The sequence below is a fragment of the Apium graveolens genome, chromosome 3 (genome assembly GCF_009905375.1).
Source record: "Apium graveolens cultivar Ventura chromosome 3, ASM990537v1, whole genome shotgun sequence".
Taxonomy (NCBI): Eukaryota; Viridiplantae; Streptophyta; class Magnoliopsida; order Apiales; family Apiaceae; genus Apium; species Apium graveolens.
In genome coordinates, this window is record NC_133649.1 from 92,001,122 (window position 1) to 92,021,871 (window position 20,750).

Below are 20,750 nucleotides of genomic sequence, written 5' to 3' on the forward strand. Positions count from 1 at the left end.
GCCCGATTGGATGGTGATCACTGGTTTCTATAATGGTTTGGGGGCCCAATCTCGGCCCATGCTCGATGCAGCAGCTGGAGGCGCATTATGGGCCAAAATCTATACTGAGGCTTATAATCTTATTGAGACTATGGCTGCAAATGAGCATCAAAACCCAACTCAAAGGATGATGCCTGTGAAGGTAGCAGGTATTCTGGAAGTTGACGCAGCCACCGCTATTGCAGCGCAGCTCCAAGCGCTGTCTATGAAGGTCGATTCTCTAGCCACCTATGAAGTCAATCAGATAGCTATGGTCTGTGAGCTTTGTGCAGGTTCTCATGCTACGGATTAGTGTTCTCTTGTTAACGAATCTTTTCAGTATGTGAACAATTATCGGTGACAACAGAAGCCTGTGCCAGCTACTTATCATCCTAACAACAGAAATCATCCAAATTTCAGCTGGGGTAATAATCAGAATGCTATTCAGCAACCATATCAGCAAGGTACGAGTAAGCAGTTCAATCCACCTGGATTCCAGCAACCGCAACAATATGCTCAAAGGCAATTATATCCTCAACAGGGTGGTGTAGCTGCACCCACTAGTGCTGATTTGGAGGAACTTAAGCTATTGTGCAAGAGTCAGGCGGTGTCGATCAAGACCTTGGAAAATCAAATTGGTCAAATAGCCAATGCAGTGCTCAATCGTCAACCTGGCACACTTCCCAGTGACACAGAAGTGCCAGGTAGGAAGGAAGCTAAAGAGCAAGTCAAGGCTATTACCTTAAGGTCTGGAAAAGTTGTTGATGCTGAAAAAGTAAAAGAAGGAGAAGCTGAAGTTGGAGATGAAGAAGCTAAGCAAAAGGAGAAAGCGGCGGAACCAAGGAAGACTACTGTTGAACACACTCTGCCTGAGGGTAATACAGGGGAGAAATAGCTCTATCCTCCACCACCTTTCCCTAAGAGATTGCAATAACAAAAGCTGGATAAGCAGTTCGGTAAGTTTCTGGAGGTGTTCAAGAAACTTCACATCAATATACCTTTCGCTGAGGCTTTGGAGCAAATGCCTAGTTATGCAAAGTTTATGAAGAGTATTCTTTCAAGGGAGGTGAAACTGGATGACCTTGAGACCGTTGCTCTAACGGAAGAGTGCAGTGCTGTGCTACAGCAAAAGTTACCTCCAAAGCTGAAAGATTCAGGTAGCTTCACCATTCCTTGCACCATTGGCAAGTTGTCTTTTGACAAGTGCCTTTGTGATTTGGGAGAAAGCATCAATCTGATGTCGTTGTCGATCTTTAAAAAGTTGGATTTACCTGATCCAAAGCCCACCTACATGTCTCTACAATTGGCTGATCGTTCTATTACTTACCCAAGAGGCATAGTGGAGGATGTGCTAGTCAAGGTGGATAAGCTCTTCTTTCCTGCAGACTTTATGATTCTGGATTTCGAGGAAGATAAGAAGATTCCCATAATCTTGGGAAGACCTTTCTTGGCTACTGCCCGTACCTTGATAGATGTGCAGAAAGGTGAACTTACTATGAGGGTGCAGGATCAGGATGTGACATTCAATGTATTCAAAGCAATGAAATTCCCTACAGAAGATGAAGAGTGCTTAAAAGTGGATTTGATTGATTCTGCGGTTACTTCAGAACTCGATCATATGCTACTGTCTGATGCATTAGAGAAGGCCTTAGTGGGTGATTTTGACAGTGATGATGAGGATGGCAATGAGCAATTACAATATCTTAATGCTTCTCCCTGGAGGCGAAAGCTAGACATGCCTTTTGAATCTCTTGGTGCTTCTGACCTTAAAAATGCTGAAGGAAAGCTCAAACCATCTATAGAGGAAGCACCTACCTTGGAGCTTAAGCCACTGCCTGAACAATTGAGGTATGCTTTTTTAGGTGATGCATCTACTTTACCTGTTATTATTGCATCTGACCTTTCAGGTAGTGAGGAGGACAAGCTCTTAAGGATTTTGAGAGAATTCAAATCGGCTATTGGATGGACCATAGCAGACATCAAAGGGATCAGCCCTTCATATTACATGCATAAGATTCTGCTAGAGGAGGGTAGTAAGCCGACTGTTGAGCAACAGTACAGACTTAATCCTATCATGAAAGAGGTGGTGAAGAAAGAAATTCTGAAGTGGCTGGATGCAGGAATCAATTATCCTATTTCTGACAGTTCTTGGGTGAGCCCCGTGCAATGTGTACCTAAGCAAGGAGGTATCACTGTGGTAGCAAATGAAAAGAACGAGCTCATCCCCACTCGAACAGTCAAAGGATGGAGAGTATGCATGGATTACCAAAAGTTGAACAAGGCCACGAGGAAGGATCACTTCCCTTTTCCGTTTATTGATCAGATGCTTGACAGGTTGACTGGTCATGAGTACTATTATCTTTTAGATGGCTACTCGGGGTATAATCAGATTTGTATTGCACCAGAGGATCAAGAAAAGACTACCTTCACTTGTCCATTTGGCATGTTTGTTTTTCGCAGAGTTTCGTTTGGGTTATGTGGCACACCGACCACTTTTCAGAGATGTATGATGGCTATATTCTCTGACATGATTGGAAATAATATCGAGGTGTTCATGGACGACTTCTCCGTCTTTGGACATTCGTATGATAAATGTTTGAATAATCTCCGTGCAGTGCTCAAAAGGTGCGTGGAAACTAATTTGGTGCTCAATTGGGAAAAATGTCATTTTATGGTGCGTGAAGGCATTATTCTTGGGCATAAGGTCTCTAGCAAGGGTCTTGAGGTGGACAAAGCTAAGGTGGGAGTCATTGAAAATCTTCCACCACCTATTTCTGTGAAAGGAATCCGTAGTTTTCTTGGTCATGTGGGTTTTTATCGGTGTTTCATCAAGGACTTTTCGAAGATATATAAGCCGTTGTGCAACTTGCTTGAGAAGGATGTGCCTTTCAATTTTGATGATGACTGCTTAACAGCATTCGAGACTCTTAAGAAGAGTTTGATCACTGCACCAGTTATTACAGCACCGGATTGGTCAAAGCCTTTTGAGATGATGTGTGATGCGAGTGATTATGTGGTGGGCAGCAGTTCTTGGGCAGCACAAGAATAATCTCTTCCATGTGGTCTACTATGCTAGCAAGACCTTAAATAGGGGCCCAAATGAACTACACCACTACTGAGAAGGAGCTCTTGGCTATAGTCTTTGGTTTTGAAAAATTTCGATCTTATCTGCTTGGGATAAAGGTGACAGTATTCACTGATCATGAGGCCATTCGCTATTTGGTTTCCAAGAAGGATTCGAAGCCGAGACTCATTCGTTGGGTGCTCTTGCTACATGAATTTGAGTTAGAGATCAAGGATCGAAAAGGTACTGAAAATCAAGTAGTTGACCATCTCTCTAGATTGGAGAATCCCGAGTCTACTTCACATGATAAGACATTGATCAACGAATCTTTTCCGAATGAGCAGTTGTTCGCAGTTCAGGAGGAAGAGCCATGGTTCGCAGATATTGTGAATTTTCTTGTCAGCAATATAATGCCTCCTAATTTGACCACAGCTCAAAAGAAGAAGTTTCTGCATGAGGTGAAGTGGTATATGTGGGATGAACCGTATTTATTTAGACAGGGAGCTGACCAGATCATCAGGAGATGTATCCCATTCCGTGAGACGGAGGGGATATTACGAGACTGCCACTCCACATTATATGGTGGACACTATGGTGGTGAGAAGACAGCAGCTCGTATTCTGCATGCAGGTTTTTTATGGCCTACTTTGTTTAAGGATGCTCATCATTTTGTTTTAAGGTGTGATCGTTGCCAAAGAGTGGGAAATCTTACGAGAAAAGATGAGATGCCGTTAAATGTGATGCTTGAAGTCGAGGTCTTTGATGTTTGGGGAATTGATTTCATGGGGCCTTTTGTCTCGTCCTGCAACAATCAGTACATCTTGCTGGCAGTCGATTATGTCTCAAAATGGGTAGAAGTCAAAGCTTTACCAACAAATGATGCAAAGGCAGTGTTGAATTTTCTTCATAAGCAGATTTTCACATGGTTTGGAACACCACGAGTAATCATAAGTGATGAAGGGTCACATTTCTACAATCGTAAGTTCACTTCTATGATGTAGCACTACAATGTGAATCATCGAGTTGCCACTTCCTATCATCCGTAAACAAATGGTCAAGCGGAAGTGTCTAACAGAGAGATCAAACGCATCTTAGAGAAGGTTGTTTGTCCATCGAGGAAGGACTGGTCTTTAAAGCTCGATGAAGCTGTTTGGGCTTACAGAACAGCATACAAAACTCCACTTGGTATGTCCCCGTTTCAACTTGTATATGGTAAGGGATGTCATTTACCTGCGGATCTTGAGCATAAGGCCTATTGGGCGTTGAAGAAGTTGAACCTGGATCTAGATGCAGCTGGAAAGAAGCGAATGCTTCAGCTTAATGAACTTGATGAATTTCGACTCCAAGCGTACGAGAACAACAAAATGTATAAGGAAAAGGTGAAAAGGTGGCACGATAGGAAGCTACATCCAAAGTTATTCGTGTCGGGGTAACAAGTTCTCTTATTCAACTCACGTCTCCGACTTTTTCCTGGGAAGTTGAAATCAAGGTGGTCTGGACCTTTTATTGTCAAAACTGTGTTTCCACATGGAGCGGTGGAGATTTTTGAGAATGATCCGGACCAAGCATTCAAGGTTAATGGTCAGCGTTTGAAGTACTACTATGGGGACACGGCAAACAGGGAAGTGGTTAGTGCCGTTTTATTGTCAACTTGAGGAAGGTACGCAACGTCAAGCTAATGACGAAAAAGAAGCGCTTCGTGGGAGGCAAGCCATGATTTGTTGTTACAGGAACCCTTAGAAGTTAATAACCTATCCAAAACCATAAAAAAATTAGAAAAACTGGGCCAGAATTTTTTTTTCCAGTAGCCTCCTGAGCTCCCGCTCAGCAAGCTGAGCGCCCGCTCAGCTTTGCTGAGCGACCGCTCAGGGGTCGGCCGGGATAAAATTTTTTATGTTCAATAAAAAACCAAAAAAATCAGAAAAATAAAAACATAAAACACAGCCCATAAACCCACGACCTATTTCCCCATTATCCCATAATTTTAACCCTTAACCCCACTCCTAATCAAATTCTACCCTAATCCATACCCTATATATACATACACCTATCCCATATATCTCTCATACACTTTCAACACTTAAACTCTCTCCCAAACACAAAAACACAAATCTCAAGCACTTTTACTCAGTTTCGATGGCACCCAAGAGAGCAAGGACTATCGATAGCAGCAGCACTGTCCCTACTGCTGATTCCTCGAGGGGTACTGCTGCGAGGCCTCGTTTGAGTGATAGGGTTGCTGAGGAGGAGTACACTAGGCTTCTGGGAAAGCCTAATTTTAAAGGAGAGGGGATTTTTGCCATCGGGAGGGATGGTGAGTTGTTACCTATGATTGCGGAGAAGGGGTGGATAGCTTTTTGTGAGTCGCCTGAAGTAGTGCCGATGAGTGTGGTTCGTGAGTTCTATGCGAACTGCGAAGGCCGGGAAGAATGGGTATTCTGTGGTCCGGGGGATGATGGTGGATTATCACCCTACGGCGATTCGCCGTGTGATTGGGCAGAGGCAGAGGAAGCCCACGGAGGAGAACTGGAATGAGAAGAATACTGAGGATTTTGACTTGGATTTGATTTGTGCTACTCTCTGTAGGCCGGACACAGTTTAGACCTTCAAGACTGGAACTAATGAGTATCGTCACTTTCCGGCGATCGCCATGAATAGGTATATCCGTGCATGGAATGCTTTTATTTGTGCTAATATTTTGCCTACTTCGCATGCACATAAGGTCACAGTTGAGAGAGCGCAGTTGTTGTGGGGAATTTTGAATGAGGAGTACTATGTGGACCTTGGTGAGTTCATCTACCAAGGAATTCTGAAGTTTTTGAGGGGAGCTAAGCACATGAACATCCCTTATGCATCTACGGTTACCAAGCTTTGCCGGACGGTGGGAGTTTAGTGGCCGTCTCATGAGCAGTTACAGTTGCCGGCCGCGCCTTTTGATTTCGGGACTCTGCATGCGGTGTAGGAGTGGACCGGTGGTGAGCCTGAGGAGCATGGACTGGGTTATCGTCTTCTAGGAGGGCGTCTAGCACGAGGTGCTACCATGGCAAGGCCAAGGCGTGATGAGGCTGGATCTTCTAGAGCTCAGGAGGGTGCTGGGATGGCTGATGCCCAGTAAAGGAGGGTGTCACGGAGGATGGGTACTATGTACGAGACGCAGAGCAGGTTTGCTCAGGAGCTCACCCTTGCACTAGGGACTGCTTTTTGAGGTCTTGGAGCTGACATCCAGTGGCCAGTTTTTGGTGAGAACTCTGTATATCCGCCTCCTGATACACCACCCTCTGAGGGTGATGATGATGATGATCTCTCCGAGTAGGTATACCCTGTGTTCCTTTCTACTACCTTCACTGGGGACAGTGAAGATTTTAAGTTTGGGGGTGGTAGTTAAGGAATATTTTGTGTGTGTGTCATATAGCTGCATATTCATGATAGTTTAGTTCATATAATTGCATAATTTTTGCCATATAGTTTTTTTTTGTTCTTTTTTATTTATAGCTTTATTTGTTTATCATGTCATGTAGCTCATGCATTTACCATGATCCCTTTTGCGCTGATTTACCAATTGATTCGTGATATTGATGCGAGTGTAGTGATAGCGTTAAAGTGATGTTGAGTCATGTAGGTTGATATGCATGCTGGAAACACTTGTATTTTCACTAAGTCTTAGAGAATGCTTAAGGACTAGATTGTTGTTATGGTTTGATGGTTTTCGAGGTTAATTTATTTATTATGCTTAGAATTTTATAATAGGTTCTTAGTGATAAAAGGCAGGAAAAGAAAAAAATGAAGTGAAAAATGGAATTCGTTGCTAATTGTGGCTAGGCGTCAAATAACTAGTAGCCGGCTCGTATTTTATGCGAGTAGTCTAGGGTTGAGCAAGATGGAGCGAAACGCACTTGCTCAGAAATTTTGAAAAAAAAAGAAAAGGAAAAAAAAATAGAAGAAAAGAAAGAAGAAAAAAAAAGAATTAATGCATAATTGATCACGAGTGGGCTCTTTGGTATTCGAGTTATTAAGTTCTTAGGGGACTTTGTGCCTAGTGACCTAAGGCTTTTATAGTCTGGGATCCGCTAACCTAACGCTCGCTACATGGATACCATTGTATAAGTCTTTTGTGGACCTCACTCATTGCACGGTCAAATAAGCATTTGTTGTTATAAATAAAAAGCATGATTCCGTAATAAGCTCCAGGATTCTTGTAGTGTTATAAGTCACTTTGTACCTAGAATTTTTATTCTTTGTATAATTATGCGATTGCCTTGATGATAGTTGAGTCATGATAATTAATCTAGTTGTGAAGCATATCTGTTAAGCATCTGCACACACCATGTTTCTGGTTGTATATTAGTTTGTATGATTCGATTTATCTTTATTCGCCTAATTGCATTTGTTGAGATTTTGTGAGTTGGTTGGTTTGGTCATAGTAAGGGGGATTGATGCATTTCATATAGATTGCATTCATGCATGTTTTTATTTTGTTTTTGAGTCTGTGACGCTTGAGGACAAGCATCGATTTAAGTTTGGGGGTGTGATAAGTGGCATTTTATACCACTCAGAACGTCTTATAATAGCTTAAATTGGTGTCTTAAAATCAAGTATTTTGTGTATTTGATGCGTTTTTCTAGTGTTTATGCATTTCAGGGTATTAGTTGCATTTCAGGGGAGAATTCATCAATAATAAGCCTTGGCATATGTTCAGCATTGCAAGTGGGAAGAGAGGAGCAAATTACAGCGAAGAAATGGAGCAAATCAGACCATTTTTCCAGAAGGGGTCTGAGCGCCCACTCAGCTATGCTGAGCGGCCGCGCAGGAAGCTGAGCGCCCGCTCAGCTTTGCTGAGCGGCCGCGCAGGGTCGTAAATTCAGAATAATTATTTTAGACTTCTATTTCTGTTTGGCTTCCAACTTTTAAGTAATCTGGGATTTATGGGACTCCTATATAAGTAGATTTCAGAGACATTTCCCAAAGGTTGGATCATAGTATTAATCAAGGAGCGAAGGAGATAAGGAAGAAGACCGTTTTAGCACACCGCAACGAAGAGGAAGCATATTTTCTTGTGATTCTTATTTCGTTTTAACAGTTGGATGCTAGTTTTCTTACTTTGAACCTATTTACTCTTGTGACGTACTCTGGTTTAATATAATTAGTTTAGTTATTATTCTCTTGTGTTTATTTATCATGTTTTCATATGAACTCATGATGACGATGAGTGCTATCATGGGCTAATCGTGATTATGGGGTCGTAACGGATTTACTATGGAATTCTTTAGTTAGTTGTTTAAAACCTTATTGTGTGATGATTGTATGATATCTAGTATTGGTTGTGCTTATTCGTCTTATGTGCGTCGCAAACATATAAGATAGGGTGTTAATCTCTAGTGATGCGATGGTGGATCTTGAGATTTAGAACTTGCCATGCTAGCATAGGTTCATGTACGAGTATGCATGATTAGTGGGTAACTCTAACCATTTTATTTGCCCTATGTAATCAAAAGGAATAACTTGTTCTTAAATCGTTATGTTGTTAATTTCTGTAGACATATAGGGACTTAACATAATTGATGCCTATTCAAGTTCTATCTTAATTGTGGATGTTTGGTAGAATGGTATTAGTATAATGAAAGTTGGCTTTTATCAGTTTCGTGTTATTCGATTAATATCATCAATGTTGCATGCTAAGGGTAATAACAATGACTATTGAAGGAAGTAGTAATGAAGTTGTGATCTCATGAGTGTTTTAATATTGTTAATTCGAAGTGTTAAGTGCTTAATTGTAGTAGTTAATTATAGTTAATAATTAGTTAATAAATTCTAAGTGTTATTGTCTTAACATTGAGAAGTAATCATACATTGGAGAGTGAGTTTAATTGAACATAATTAGTCTGAGTCTCTGTGGAAATGAACTAGAAATTATTCTATATTACTTGCGGACGCATATACTTGCGTGTATTATTAGCGCGTGATTTCGCCCTAACATGTACCAATTTATATTGGATCAAGCCTACACAGTTCTATGAAATTCAGGACTTATCCCTAAGAGACTTTAGGGATAAGTTTTGTTAATATGCTAATTACCAATTTTATTTGATATAATATTGGCATTGTGATATCTTCCTTAATTTGAAAGATATAGTTTTGAGATATTTTTCCGTAATTAATTGATTGTGATTGATTCTTCCTCGTTTCAGGGAAAGGATATTACTTGGGCAATAAGTAATTAATTATTAATCAGAATTAATAATTATTAAATATTAGAAATTTGGACTATGCCAAAATGTGGCATAACACCTACTAAGAGGAGAACAAGGTCAATTGGTGTTAGAATTGAGGAATTACCTGAGACATCTCAGTCTCAAGGTCCAAGAATGATTGTTGATCCTTTATTTCTTCATCATGTACCAAGGCTTTTCCTTAATCCAAATCTATACACTCCTGAAAGTGAAGAAGAACAAGAAGCTCAGCTTGTTATATGACCAAGACAACTATAATTGGAAGCTGCTCCTGCTACTACAAGTTCAATTTCTGACAACAACAATGCAAATCCTGATTCAGTTCCTGACAGGGTAAATCCTTGTTATTCCCAATGGACTAACAATGAGATTTACAGAAGGGGGGTTGAATGTAAATCTCAAAACTTTTTCAAGTTTTGAGCAGTTTCTAAGGCTAAGTGTTTAAGTGAACAAATGTGTGTGAATTGCTTGAAGCTGATACAGACAGATATATATTCAAACACAAATGTAAAGAACACAAAGAACTTAAAAACTTTTCTGGTGGATTTGTTGTTCCACAAGAGATGTGTTATTTCAGAAAATCTGTGATTCAAAGAATTAAATCACAGCTGCTTCCTAGTACAAACTAGATGATTTTCTCTCTTGATATTTCTAAACAGCTCAGGAAAATTCAAATCTAATTACTAGCTGCTACTTGGTTTATATAACACCAAGTTTACAAGTGAAGACAAAACTGTAAAATACAATTGAAAGGATTCTTCACATGTTTCTTCTTCATTTCTCTATCCAATGCAATCTACGATAATCTGTGAATCTTTGAATACTTCCTTGTTTGCATCAGAATGGGAATGCTGCATTTTCTTGATTCTAGAGGCTTCCACATTCCAGTTTGTCTCTATCAACCCATGTGCCTCTGTCAGCTTGTGAATTGTCACTATCAACTGCTAATGAACCAAGCATCCGTTGAAGCTTTCATCCGTTGATGCCTTATCCATTGAGGCTTTATCCGTTGAAGCTTTATCCGTTGAAGCCTTATCCGTTGAAGCTTTATCCGTTGAAGCCTTATCCGTTGATGCATTATCAGTTGAAGTCTTTATCCGTTGAAGCACTTATCCGTTGATGGATATTATCCGTTGAAGCATTAGAGACATCCGTTGAAGCTTTGTTTCTTATCCGTTGAAGGTCTTCAATATCAGTTGATACTTCTTCACTTATACAAAATTACAAGGCATAAAATATTTACAATTAGCCCTCCTATTTGTATATCCATTAGTAGTCAACATGACTGATAATTTCCTACAACATCTAAGAATTACAACTTGAAACCAGAGAATGAAATGTGCTACAATACTAAACTTATTGCTAAATAAAGCTACTCCTTCAACGGATAGCCAAGATGGTCTTATCCGTTGAGGCTACAAACACTAGATTTCTACTTAAGTGTTTTGTTTAACTTATCATCAAACTGATACACATATTCCTAACAATCCTGACACTATCAATCCTGAAAGTTTAGTTCCTGATACTGACAGAGTAATAATCATTCCTGATTTTGTTAAAACTGAAGAAGAAGAAATTATATTTCGGGTAAATCTACAGATTCTATATGCATATGTTGAAGCCTTTAATGTTGAAAACTTCAATAAAAAATGGTTTTTGACAGAGAAGAAAGGGCTCAGGAAGGCAAAATCAGAATTGTTGTTGACATAGCAAATCAAGCATACGAAAACATGCTTAGGAGGTCTCAAATGAGTAGATGGATATAATAACCCAAATTTTTTTTGGACTTTTTCTAATCCTTATGAATAGTTGATATGTGGATTTATATCCACTTGGAATGCTTTATTACAAGCTTAAATTAGTGTTTTGGACTCAAGTTGTTTGTATTTTGATGTGTTTTTGTGTTATTGCATTTCAGGTATCAGTTATATGAAGAAATGAGCTTTTAAAGGAAATATGATAAAAAGTGATCAGATTTGGAATCCATGGCCATTTTCTAGTTGTAGAGAATTTCGTTAGCTTCGCGTGGGCAGTTGAATTGTCTAATTCTGACGAGTAGAACTCAAGTTATGGCCAAAACAAGATTCATCAGAAATTTTTCCAGATAGAGAGCTGAGCGCCCGCCCAGAGAGCTGAGCGGCCGCCCAAGGCGCGGCTGTTCGTTGATTTTGCTGAAAAAGCCTTTTTTGAGTGGAATTTGACGATTTTAAGGGTCCAGGTCCACTAGGGGCATATATATACTTAAAAAAAGGGTTTTCATCATCTGGGAAGATTAGGATACCAAGGAGAAGACCTAGAAGCACAGTTAAACTCCGAAAAAGAAGATCTTGTTTTCAACTTATGATTCTTTGAATTAGTTGTAACTTTGGATGCTCGTTTTTATTCTTGTTGAACCTAGATCTCGTTTATTCATACTTTGATTATTATTCAGTTTATTAAGACCTTGTTTTATACCATGCTTTCATTGGAACCATGGTGACGATGAGTTCGATTAGGGGCTAATCGTTGTCATGGGATTCTAGCGGATTTACTTATAGATTTCTATAGTTAATTATTTTGATATCTTGGTGTGTGGTGATTGATTGATATCCTAATATTGGTTGTGCTTATTCGTCTTATGTGCGTACTAACATATAAGATAACGTGTTAATCTATATTGAAGCGACAGTGAATATAGAGGTTTAAAACTTGCCATTCTAGCATAGGTTCATGTATTGTATGCATGATTAATGGGCGACTCTAACCGTTTTACTTGCCCTCTGTAATCATTATGGATAACTTGTGCTTAAACCGTTATGTTGTCAAAATCTATAGATATATAGGGTCTCAATATAATTGGTGCCTATTCAGCTTCTATCTCTTTTGTGGATGTCTGGTAGAATGGTACTCGTGCAACTGAAAGTTAGCGTTTATCAGTTTCGTGTTATCCTGATTAGTGTCATCACCATCACATGCTAAGGTTAAGAACGAAAAGGCTATTGAATGAAGTATTTAATGAAGTTAGGATCCCATGTTTGTCATATATAGTAATTCAACCTCAATTCTCTTAGTTAATGTTATTTAGTTTAATCTCTTAGTTTAATAAAAATCCAATTTGTTATTTGTCTTAGCATTGAGCGATAACCATACATTATTGCATAGGTGCATAAATTGAACTTAACCTAAACCAATCTCCGTGGGAACGAATCTGATTTATATCTTATACTACTTGCGAAACGCGTATACTTGCATGAATATTAGCGCAGTGTTTTCGCCCTAACAAGTTTTTGGCGCCGCTGCCGGGGACTCGATGTTAATTTTTAGTTTATGTGCTTGTCATCAATGGTCGTTAAAGTTCACTGACCCAGATTCTTTTACTTTCACTGATTTATTTGTTTGTGTTTTAGGTACTCATTACAATGGGAGATCCAGCAGCACGAACGAGAGCCTTAATAGATTTTTCTCAACCCAAGATCAATGACATTCAATCTAGCATTGTCCGGCCTGCTATCACAACTAATACCTTTGAGATCAAGCCTGACATAATTCAATGGGTACAAAATTCAGTCCAGTTTGGGGTTCTCCAACGGAAGATCCCAATATGCACATTAGGGACTTTATTGAGATACGCGACACCTTCAAGTTCAACGGTGTTTCTAAATATGCTGTGAAGTTGAGACTGTTCCCATTCTCTCTGAGGGACAAGGCTAAGAGCTGGTTACACTCTCTACCAGCTGGTTCAATTACTACTTGGGAAGATCTTGCTCAAAATTTTCTTACTAAATTCTTCCCTATGGCGAAGACAGCTGCAATCAGGAATGCTCTTACTCAATTTGCACAACAATCAGGAGAATCTTTATATGAAGCTTGGGAGCGCTACAAGGAGATGCTTAGGAAGTGTCCTCATCATGGAATTCCTGATTGAATGATCATCACTTGTGTTTACAATGGGTTGGGAGCATAGTCCAGACCCATGCTCGATGCAGCATCAGGCGGAACATTATGGGTAAAGAGCTATGAAGAAGCTTATGATCTAATTGAACTGATGGTTGCTAATGAATATCAGTATCCAACCCAGAAATTTCCATAGGGCAAGGTAGCAGGAGTTCTTGAAGTTGATACAGCTACGACTATCACTGCTCAACTAAAGGCGTTGTCTATGAAGATCGATTCTCTGGATAACTATGGTGTTAAGCAGATAACTAGTGTTTGTGAGCTGTGTGCAGGTCCACATGCGACAGAGCAATGCGCTATATCTAGTGACTCAGCTCAGTTTGTGAGCAACTTTCAGAGATCGCAGCAGCCAGTTCCTGCCACTTATTATCCTGACAACTGAAATCATCCTAACTTCTGCTGGAGCAACAATCAGAATGTGATGCAACAGCCGTTCCGGCAGTTTGGAGCAAAACAATTCAACCCTCCTGGTTTTCAGCGACAATTTGCACCAAAACAACAACTCTAAATTCAACAAAAAAATCATGATGCAGGTCTATCTTTGAATGAAAAATCTGAATTGGAGGAGTTGAGGCTTATATGCAAAAACCAGGCTCTTATATGCCAAAGCCAGGCTATTTCTATCAAGACTCTCGAGAACTAAATAGGGCAAATTGCTAATGCCTTATTGAATCGCCCACCAGGAACGCTTCTGAGTGATACAGAAACAAATCCAGGCAAGAGGGAAGTTGAAGAACAGGTGAACGCCATCATCTTGAGGTCTGGAAAGGTCGCAAGCCCCAACATTCAGCAAGACGAAGAGCCTGAAAAATCTCAAGTTTCAGAAAATGAAGTTGTGGCTGAAGAAGAAGTACAGAAGGAAGTAGAGGTGGAACTAAGGAAGACTACTGTGGAACACACTCCTCCTGAGGGTAATACAGGGGAGAAACATATCTATCCTCCACCTCCTTTTCCTAAGAGGTTGCAGAAGAAAAAGCTGGATAAGCAGTTTGAGAAGTTTTTGGAGGTGTTCAAGAAACTTCATATCAACATACTTTTCGCTGAAGCTCTTGAACAGATGCCTAGCTATGCGAGGTTTATGAAAGGTATTCTCTCTCAGAAAGTTAAGCTCGTTGACTTAGAGACCGTTGCTCTAACGGAGGAATGCAGTGCTATGCTGCAACAGAAGTTGCCTTCGAAGCTTAAAGATCCTGAAAGCTTCACTATTTCTTGCACCATCGGAAACTTTTCGTTCGACAAGTGTTTATGTGATTTAGGAGCTAGCATCAATCTGATGCCCTTATCTATCTTCAAGAAGCTTGGTCTGCCTGATCCAAAACCAACATAAATGTCATTGCAACTAGCTGACCGTTCCATCGCTTATCCACGAGGTATAGTGGAGGATGTCTTGGTCAAGGTGGATAAACTCATCTTCCCTGCTGACTTTGTAATTCTTGATTTCAAGGAAGATAAGAAGATTCCCATTATCTTGGGAAGACCATTCTTAGCGACAGGCCAAACTATGATCGATGTGCAAAAAGGAGAGCTTTCGATGAAGGTTTACGATCAAAAGGTCACTTTTAATGTGTTCAAGGAAATAAAGTTACCCACATCTAAAGAAGAGTGCTTTAAAGTAGAGCAAATGCAGGTTTTAAATGCACCTCCGTAGAAGAGGAAGTTGGATTTGCCATTCGATTCTCTTGGGTTAGCAGAGCTGAAAATTTCTCAGGAGCGTTTTGAACCATTTATTCAAGAAGCTCCCACACTTGAGCTCAACCAAAAGCCAGATCACTTGAGTTATTCATTCTTAGGTGCACCCCATGATAAGAGGTTGGGATATATTTTTGATGATATAGAGACTGGCTGGACGGATCTTCCAGTGCCTACAGAGGGTTCTTCTCATGGGCCACAGACAGTTGATAAGTTTGGTCTTGGTGATGAACAGTACAGGCGAGTGACTAGGCGTATGGAGGTCATGCACGACGTTCACTATCATTTTGCTGCAGATTTGACACACGCTTTTGGTACTATTGTTCGAGACACTGGTGGTAAGGTTGATTGGCCACTGATCCTCCACCCGACGAGGGTGACTCTCCCACTAACTAGGTATGCCTGAAATCCTTATTATTACCTTTAACGAGGACATTGAAAATTTTAAGTTTGGGGGTAATAATGTAAGGATTAGTAGTGTGTGTATCCATATAGATTCATATAGATTTATAACATCATTCATATTTTTGCATGATTATTCATTTATGACATATATGTTTATTTTTATGTGATTTCATATAGTTGCATTTGCATGCATATTTGGCATGATCCCTTAAGATGAACTATGATATTTGATAAGTTGATGTTGATTTCAGTGTGGTGATGACGAATGAAGGGATGTTTAAGTCTTAATGAATTGATTTGCATGCCAGAAATAAATATTTTTACAAGTCTTATAGGGTTGCTTTTGATCTAGATCATGATCATACTTGTTTGTTGTTGAGATTTAATCACTTGGTTATATTTAGAATTTGTGATATTCTCGTAATGACGTAAAAATACTGATTTTTTTTATCTGGAGAAAAACTTGGATTTCATTGCTAGTTGTTGTAAGGCTAGGCGTCAAATGGCTAGTAGCCGGTTCATATTTTTATGAGTAGTCTAGGGTTGAATGAGATGGAGCGAAACACACTCATTCAGAAATTATTGAAAAAAAAGAAAAAAAAGAAAAAAGAGAAAAAAAAAGAAAGAAAAAAAAGTATGTGTTTATGCATAATTGATCAAGAGTGAGCTGTTTGATACTCGAGTTACTAAGTTCTAGGGGACTTTGTGCCTAGTGACCTAAGACTTTTATAGTCTGGGATCCGCTAACCTAACGCTCGCTACATGGGTATTATTGAATAAGTCTTTTGGGACCTCATTCATTGCACGGTCAAATAAGCATCTTTGCTATGTGTTCAATAATAGTGTGAATCCTTGTATAACTCTAGTAGAAAGGAGGTGTTGTGAGTCATAACACGTTTATTGTCTATTATGTTTATAAACTTTTGATTATTTCGATGATAGATGAGTTATGGTTATTGATCTAGTATCGAGAGTATATCTGTTAAGCATCCACACACACACGTTTCTGGTTTGTGAGTTGGTTTGTGGGATTTATTTGAACTCTGTTTCAAGTTATTGCATTCTTAGAGGCATTGGCTTATTCATTTGGTTATGGTTATTCTGAGGGGATCGATTGCATTATCATTTAGTTGCATTCACGTAGTTGCATTCATGCATTAGGTTTGTTTTGTAGTTTTGAGTCTGTTTATGCTTGAGGACCAGCATCGATTCAAGTTTGGGGGTGTGATAAGTGGATTTATATCCACTTGGAATGCTTTATTACAAGTTAAATTGGTGTTTTGGACTCAAGTTGTTGGTATTTTGATGTGTTTTTGTGTTATTGTATTTCAGGTATTAGTTATATAAAGAAGTGAGCTTTTAAAGGAAATATGATAGAAAGTGATCAGATTTGGAAGCCAAGGCCATTGTCAAGTTGTAGAGAATCTCGTTAGCTTCGCGTGGGCAGTTGAATCGCCTAATTCTGACGAGTAGAACTCAAGTTATGGCCAAAATAAGATTCATCAGAAATTTTTCCAGACAGAGAGCTGAGCGCCCGCCCAGAGAGCTGAGCGGCCGCCCAAGGCGCGGCTGGTCGCTGATTTCGCTGAAAAAGCCTTTTTTGAGTGGAATTTGACGATTTTAAGGGTCCAGGTCCACTAGGGGCGTATATATACTTTAAAAAAAGGGTTTTCATCATCCGGGAAGATTAGGATACCAAGGAGAAGACCTAGAAGCACAGAACAACTCCGAAAAAGAAGATCTTGTTTTCAACTTGTGATTCTTTGAATTAGTTGTAACTTTGGATGCTCGTTTTCATTCTTGTTGAACCTAGATCTCGTTTATTCATACTTTGATTATTATTCAATTTATTAAGACCTTGTTGGAACCCATGGTGACGAGAGTTCGATTAGGGGCTAATCTGTTGTCATGGGATTCTAGCGGATTTACTTATGGATTTCTATAGTTAATTATTTTGAAATCTTGGTGTGTGGTGATTGATTGATATCCTAGTATTAGTTTTGCTTATTCGTCTTATGTGCGTAGCTAACATATAAGATAGTATGTTAATCTCTATTGAAGCAACAGTGAATATAGAAGTTTAGAACTTGCCATGCTAGCATAGGTTCATGTATTATATGCATGATTAGTGGGTGACTCTAACCGTTTTACTTGCCCTATAGTAATCATTATAAATAACTTGTGCTTAAACCGTTATGTTGTCAAATTCTATAGACATATAGGGTCTCAATAAAATTGGTGCCTATTCAGCTTCTATCTCTTTTGTGGATGTCTGGTAGAATGGTACTCGTGCAACGAAAGTTGGCGTTTATCAGTTTCGTGTTATCTGATTAGTGTCATCACCATCACATGCTAAGGTTAAGAAGGAAAAGGCTATTGAATGAAGTATTTAATGAAGTTAGGATCCCATGTTTGTCATATATAGTAATTCAACCTCAATTCTCTTAGTTAATGTTATTTAGTTTAATCTCTTAGTTTAATAAAAACCTAATTTGTTATTTGTCTTAGCATTGAGTGATAACCATACATTGTTGCATAGGTGCATAAATTGAACTTAACCTAAACAAGTCTCTGTGGGAACGGATCTGATTTATATCTTATACTACTTGCGAACGCGTATACTTGCGTGAATATTAGTGCGTGTTTTCGCCCTAACAATAGTGATTTTGCTGATTAAGGAAATTTTTCATGCCACATTATGTAGTAGTTCTTTTATTGATATTCTGAGGTCTTATTAGTACTCCATAAAGTATATGAGTGTATGTAAAGATCGTCAGTATATAAGTATATTGATATATTGGAGCATGTTGATATGATATATATGCATGTCTGTTTCGTAATCTTGATATCGCATTGTTGATTCAATTGATGATAAAGTGCATAATACCTATGCTAGAGATAAGCAGAACTTGCGTATACCCTTAGTATAGGGGACCCAGAGTTGAACATTTTTCTAAACCGGGAGGCGATGTTTCCCGAGTATATTATACATATATATATAAATAGTTTTCAAAACTATTAATCAAAAAATGTTTATTCGATAGTTTTATATTATAAGTGAATATTATTTTTTTGAATATTCATTTAAGATTCCTATTACGATCAAAGACTAGTGTAATTATTTGAATAGAGTTTCTACTTATGAAACTTATTTTATTTCTATTAATAAATGAAGATTATTCTGAATATTCATTCGAGGACTTATGACTCCGCTTATTTTATTAATGAATATTAGTCTGAATATTCATTCGAGGACTTATGACTCCGCTTATTTTATTTAATGAATATTAGTTTGAATATTCATTCGAGGACTTATGACTCCACTTATTTTATTAAATAATATTATTTATTTTCTTAAAGAATAATGTTTCAATATTCTCTAAGTATTCGGAAAATTATTGATACTATCAAATCATTCTTACTTTAAATATTTCCAGAGATTCTTTTCAAACTTTACCAAAACTAATTTTGAAAGTTAAAGCGGATCCCGAAACTTGTTTTCAAATTTAAGATCTTCCTTTCAAAGGGGATTTAAATACTCGCTCAAAAATCTGAGGGATCCGGCTCCGTGATGTATTTGTATATTCACAAAAAGGTTGTTGTTTGATAAAAGAGTTTTTGATTACTTACCCAACATTCGGGAAGTAAAATTCTTAGAATAAGTTAATCCATTAACAGGCATCGCCTGGGAAATATCGGTGAGTTTTTCTTTCCAACTAGATGCGACTTCTTGGTAGAGTCGTATCAACAAGTTCCTACTTGGGGAAAGGGGAGACGAGCTTTACATTTCAGAGTCATAGATTTCATCTGAACTAGGAGTGGCGTAAGTGGTCAAGTGGCGTCGGCCCAGCCTTATTTATTGGCCCAAATGGCCCGGAAGTTCCGCTAAGACGGTCCATTCCTTAGGAGTCCAGCGTTCGGTCGACAAGTAAATCCGACCGTTCTCCTTTACATGTAGAAAATTGTGGGGTTGCTGTAACATCTGGAAAATATCGTGTAATTATTTGTATCAATATATGATTATTATGTGAATATTATATGAATTTTTGGTGAATTATCTGATGTTTGATAATAATATTTGGATGTTTGTATGTAATAAAATGTGAGTATGTTAATTTTAATATGTCCAGAATAAAATATAGATAATTAAGGTATCTTTCTGGTAATTTTTGGAGTGTTATATGATTTTATAATGATTTATGAATTTTATTAATTATTTTATGAATAATTACAAAATTATTTTATAAAGCCGAGAATTGTCAGACTTCAACCGTTTTTACGTTTTTACAACCCGAAACTCTTCCGAAAACTACTTTCTAACCTAATCTGGTAATTCCGGACATTTTTCGTGTTTTGACTTTTTCGATCCGGATTACGGTTTGACCCGTGCAATGCCCGCCGCAAGATTTTCGACACGATAATCATTTCGGTAAATCAACAAAACCTGTATTTTCGAAAGACGGGATATTATTACATTATTTTCGTATAAAGTGTTTTATAAAAAGCCCTGGTTTGGATAATTATCCAATACGGGTATCAAATCGGATCGTTATTGCAGTTACTTAGCGGCTAAACAACAAATTCAACGATCCAAAACAATCCAGAACGAACCAATATTCCGTAAATATAAATAGCATATTTCTTATTTCATTTTATTCGTTTATTCATTTACAACCAGTAAAAATATAGTAATTACAGAGAAAAACCCTAGAAACCGATATGTTCCTGAGAATCAAAGCACGAATAAAGGCGTTACCGAACTCCGATTTAAGCATGTAATATATCAAAATGAAGCTCTCGAAATCTTCTTTCTGAATCAATCATCAGTTTTTGTCCAGAAATCAAGATGCACATAGGTGCGAGACGTTCAAAGCCAGATAGAGATTGTAGAAGTAAAGCCTGATTGCGTGTAATACTGAAACGAGTGGATTTAGAATAAAGATAAACCTAAGAGGGTAAATGATAAGAAGGTCAAGTAGCCCGTCAAGGGTAATATAGATGCGACAGGACTGAGTGATATGGCAGCTAGTTAAAGATCAGAGGATTATCAATTGAGGCAAGTATCCCTAACCTTTCTCCTTAAATACTGCAAATATTTATTCGCTCCTATTCTAAGTTCAGAATAGTTAACTGTTTTATATTTCGCTGCAATTACTCTTATTATGCCAATTCTTTTCATTATTGTTCCTATAATTCGATTGCTCTCTTGAGCAAATACCCATTCGTTCGGGTTATTTGCGAACCCTAATTTGGGATGTTTTGAAATCAAAATGGGTTGATATCAAAATACTCTACGGGCTGGACGGTTACTATTAGGACCAGTGATAAGCTGGATCCTATGGGTCAGGGATGAACCGGACCCTTAGGCCATAGTTGCCTGGGTACCCCATATGTTGGTTGGGTCTATGCAGTTG

General features: G+C 38.5%; 1 non-coding gene across 1 annotated transcript; it reads right to left on the reverse strand.

Annotated features, from left to right (window-relative positions):
- Positions 1-13,096: 13,096 nt before the first annotated feature.
- On the reverse strand, positions 13,097-13,203 carry LOC141716127 (small nucleolar RNA R71). The gene has a single exon (XR_012572848.1). It is a non-coding gene; the product is annotated as a small nucleolar RNA R71 (small nucleolar RNA).
- Positions 13,204-20,750: the final 7,547 nt, after the last annotated feature.